The sequence below is a fragment of the Lipotes vexillifer genome, unplaced genomic scaffold, assembly GCF_000442215.2.
Source record: "Lipotes vexillifer unplaced genomic scaffold, Lipotes_vexillifer_v1.1 scaffold3, whole genome shotgun sequence".
Classification (NCBI taxonomy): Eukaryota; Metazoa; Chordata; class Mammalia; order Artiodactyla; family Lipotidae; genus Lipotes; species Lipotes vexillifer.
In genome coordinates this window covers 2,305,621-2,309,768 of record NW_006783631.1, presented here as the reverse complement: position 1 = coordinate 2,309,768, position 4,148 = coordinate 2,305,621, and the positions used below count along the sequence as shown (strand labels likewise).

The 4,148-nt window shown below is 39.4% G+C and overlaps 1 protein-coding gene across 1 annotated transcript in view; it reads left to right on the top strand.

The window, feature by feature from the left end:
• Window positions 1–4,148, top strand: part of CCDC93 (CCC complex scaffolding subunit CCDC93) — an 86,398-nt gene that overhangs the window by 18,204 nt on the left and 64,046 nt on the right. The gene's annotated exons all lie outside the window — the stretch shown is intronic.

Below are 4,148 nucleotides of genomic sequence, written 5' to 3'. Positions count from 1 at the left end.
TAAAGTAAGAGCGTAGGGTCGTAGCCTCCAAGTAGCCCTTTGAGGTAAATCACAAAAGCCCCTGCCGCCCAAGGTTTCTATCTGCCAGGTTGCCCAAGAGCTGATCTCAGGTGCACATGTGAGGGAGGCCCTGCCTGCCGTGTGTGCCCGGTACCCGATGCCAGCGTTCAGGGTAGAACGTGCCACAACCACTGCCCTGTTTCCCTTAGTTCCAGTTTTCCAGACCCTAAGCCCTTCCTCATTTGTGCCAGCGGCAGCTGTAAACTTCACATAGCTCCAAAGAGCAGATGATGAACTAGAGCTGATGCATTGAGGTGACCACCGCCATGACGCCTTCGGAGAGGCAGAGTAGTTTCTGAGCTTTGTGTGGGAAACTCTGGGATGGCCTTTGTCCCCAAGCACAGTGTATCTTAACCACAGGGTCTGCACTCATGTACCCACTTCCCCAGTGCAAGGGCCAGAGGAGAGCTTTGGGCCTTTTCAAAATACTCTGGGCCAGAGCCCAGCAGGACCTTGTCAGCCTTCACCCGCTAGCCTTCCTACTTGAGCTGATAGGAATGGAGCCTCAATGCCTGGGTGTAAATTCACTTTCTTTAAAAGAAAATAATGTCTAGAGTTATTCTGCATTTCTTTTTTTTTTTTTTTTTTTTTTTTTTTACTTTTAAGAATAAATGTGTGGTCTCCCCAGGTGATTACTGTGAAAAGAATAACAGTAGTTTGATGATGAAAGACATGAAATGCTCATTTAAAACAAAAAAGCCTTTGTCAGTTTATGGTTGTAATTTGTATCTTTTCCACAGCTCCATTTTGGAAATGGGAGAAATGGAAAACCTTTAACATAGTTATACTCTGAAGCCAGATGCTGTTTCAGATTTGGTGGCAGTATTAAATAATAATACCAAGAGGACATGATAGAACAGCAAGTAATTTTTTTCCGGGTTGTGAGGTAGATGTTCAGTTTAGAACATCTTTAAAGTTTTCTTTAAAAAGATTGATAGATGAGAGGAAGAAAATCAACCTTAATCTAACAACACAGAAGCAGCCACTTTTGGTGCTTGGACATATTTCTTCTGTGTTTTTAATGTGTATTTTTATAGTGAATTAGAATTATACTTTGAATGTAATTTTGTAGTTTTTATTTTTCCACTTACCAATATAGAGTCTTGTATGCTGTTAAAGGTTCCTCCTAATTGCATTTTCATGACAAATAATAACCAATTGGTTGGATGTGCTGTTGCTTTCCCTTGTTTTAAATGATGCTTCATTTAAAAGAAGTGAAAAGAAATGCTTTCATTTCCCCCTCTGATACAGGGAGCTGGGGAGCCAGTGGCAGGAGAGGAAGGGAAATTCTCTTTTCCCTATAAACTCTGTACTATTTGGATATTATACTAAGTCTGTGTATTACCTATGCAAAAACAATAACGTAAAAACTATTTAATTTTTTTAAATTAAGAAACCGTAGTAAGTTTATTTTTCCAAAATTACAACTACAGGCATATATTACTATATCAAATCTTATAAAATCCAATTCTTTTTTTTTTGATATTTTCAGCATGTTGTTTTATTTTATTTTATTTTATTGGAGTATAGTTGCTTTACAACGTTAGTTTCTGCTGTACAGCAGAGTGAATTAGCTATACGTATACATATATCCCCTCTTTTTTGGATTTCCTTCCCATTTAGGTCACTGCAGAGCACTGAGTAGAGTTCCCTGTGCTATACAATAGGTTCTCATTAGTTATCTATTTTATACATAGTATCAATAGTGTAAAAAATATTTAATGTTTAATTGAATATCTTCATGTGCAAATCTCACTTGGAGCCCTGGGTAGAGAGTGAGAAACATTGCATTTTTTGGCTGTATCACCAAGAATAAAAGGCCAGTGTAGCTGTTGATCAAACTGGGCCTGATGTCTCTTTACCTATTAAACATTTCAGGCCTCTGGAGAGACATTATTTCTTCTTCTCGTTTGTAATGGAGTTTTTAAAGATAATCGTCTTCTGCTTGGCAATATGACTTAAATTCCTAATGGAATTTAGGGAGATAATGACAGTGACAAATATATAGGGCCCAAGCATTGTTCTCAGCATTTATATATAACTTACCTAGTGCTCACCACAACCCTATGAAGTAATAGTATTTTTTTTTTTTGACAGGTGAGGAAACTAAGGCACAGATCGGTTATGTAGGTTGCCCTAGGTCACATTGGTGATGATGGAGCCGGGATGCAATAAAATGCTAGATAAAATGCTGTTTGCAACTCATTAGAAAATAATATCAAGATAAAGGAAAATGGAAAAAAAAATTGTAGGTCTCTGATAATAGTTCAAATTGCTTAGTTTATTTCCTTTCTTTATGTGTGAACTTACCCCTCCATTGACTGTCAATACATTTGCAACAGGAATGATAAAAAAAATTTTATGGATGGCCGGAGCTGGCCTTTGGGTTTTGTTTGTTTGTTTTCTTCTTTCTCTATCTACTGAAAATACTCACCCATTTATAGATGCTGTCTTCTTAGGTTTCTGAGCTGAGCTCTGTTGCCATTAACTTCCATCCTTCCCACCCACCACTTCTGCACACGCTTGCTTGCGGCCTTGGAGTGAGGGTCCCAGGAGCTTGTCAGGGACTCCAGGACTCCATGTCCCTGTCTTCTTCTTGTGAATCAGTGTAAGACATGGAACAGCTTGCTGGGTTTTGTTTGCTGTCACTCTCTCCAAGGAGAGTCCCTCCCCTCGTAAAGGGAATAAAGTCTTTCCTAGGTGACCAGGGTGTGGCTCTTTGCAAGTCTTAGTTTCTCAAGAATGTTTTCTTCTCCTTCCAGCCTCTGTCCAGTTCTGCCCTTCAGATGTCTCATCACTGTTTCTTACCTACCCCTTACTGACAAATGTAGAATCCCAAATTTAAACTCTGAATGGTAAATTAAGGATTAAAATTCGCTCTTATATACAGTGCCAGGTTTCTAGAGCCAGCCTTTTATAAAATATGCATGTAGCTGCTGGGTACTGACTGAGTGCCTTCTATGTACTTGACATCTAATGAGGCATTTTACAAGCATTATCTCATGTACTCATCAACACTCAAGGACTTATGCGTTACATTTCCATTTTATAAATCAGGAAGTTGAAACTCAGAAAGGTTAATAAATTCTGTGCACAGTTGCAGAGCTGAGAAGAGGCAGCCAGGTTTTCATTTTACATCTGGCTCCTCAGACACAGCAGGTGTTGGTGCTTCTCCAGTTTTCTCTTCACCTGGTCTCTGATTTCCTACATATCCCTGACACTGATTTGGCCATAATGTTTCTGACTGATTTCAGGACCCTGGGGTATTATTTATCAGGGGTATTATTTATCAGGGTCCCAGAGACTCAAATGCATGCAGAGTGGTTGGGTACTCTGCCCTTGTGAGGGCATCTACTCTGCCTTTGCCCGTTTGAAGACCCTTTGTCCAGCTGGAGAATGGGTGCCAAGTGGAGACTGTCCTCTTGTCTTTTTTTCCATCTATTAACAAGTTATCACTGTGCCTCAACAAGCAGACTTTACTTACTCTTGCTTACATGTCTTTTTAGAAATAAATATTAAACATTTTAATATTTTTCAAAAAATTTTAGCTTATAAGAATATAAGCTTGTCTTTAGCCATCTTTGTAGGACTGTTCCAATTTTTTGCATTCATCCTTGGTTATGTAGCTCATCTATTTTTTTGATGCATGATTTTTTGTTTTACAAAAGGTTATTTTTCCTTCATACTACTACTGTGGTAATAATGAAAAATTAGGAAATGGAGAAAAAGTACAAAGACTAAATCACCCATACCACCAGCCAGGGATAACCACTGTTATTCCAAGTAGGAAATATATAGTTATGGATATCAATATAGAAAATTAGAGATCACAAAAAATGACATGATACTATATATTCTATTTTGTTGTATGGTTATTTTGCTCAACAGTATAATCAAGGATATATTTCCATGCCAATAAACATACCTCCAGGGCTTCCCTGGTGGTGCAGTGGTTGAGAGTACACCTGCCGGGTTCGTGCCCTGGTCCAGGAGAATCCCACATGCCACGGAGCGGCTGGGCCCGTGAGCCATGGCCGCTGAGCCTGCGCATCCGGAGCCTGTGCTCCGCAACGAGAGAGGCCACAACA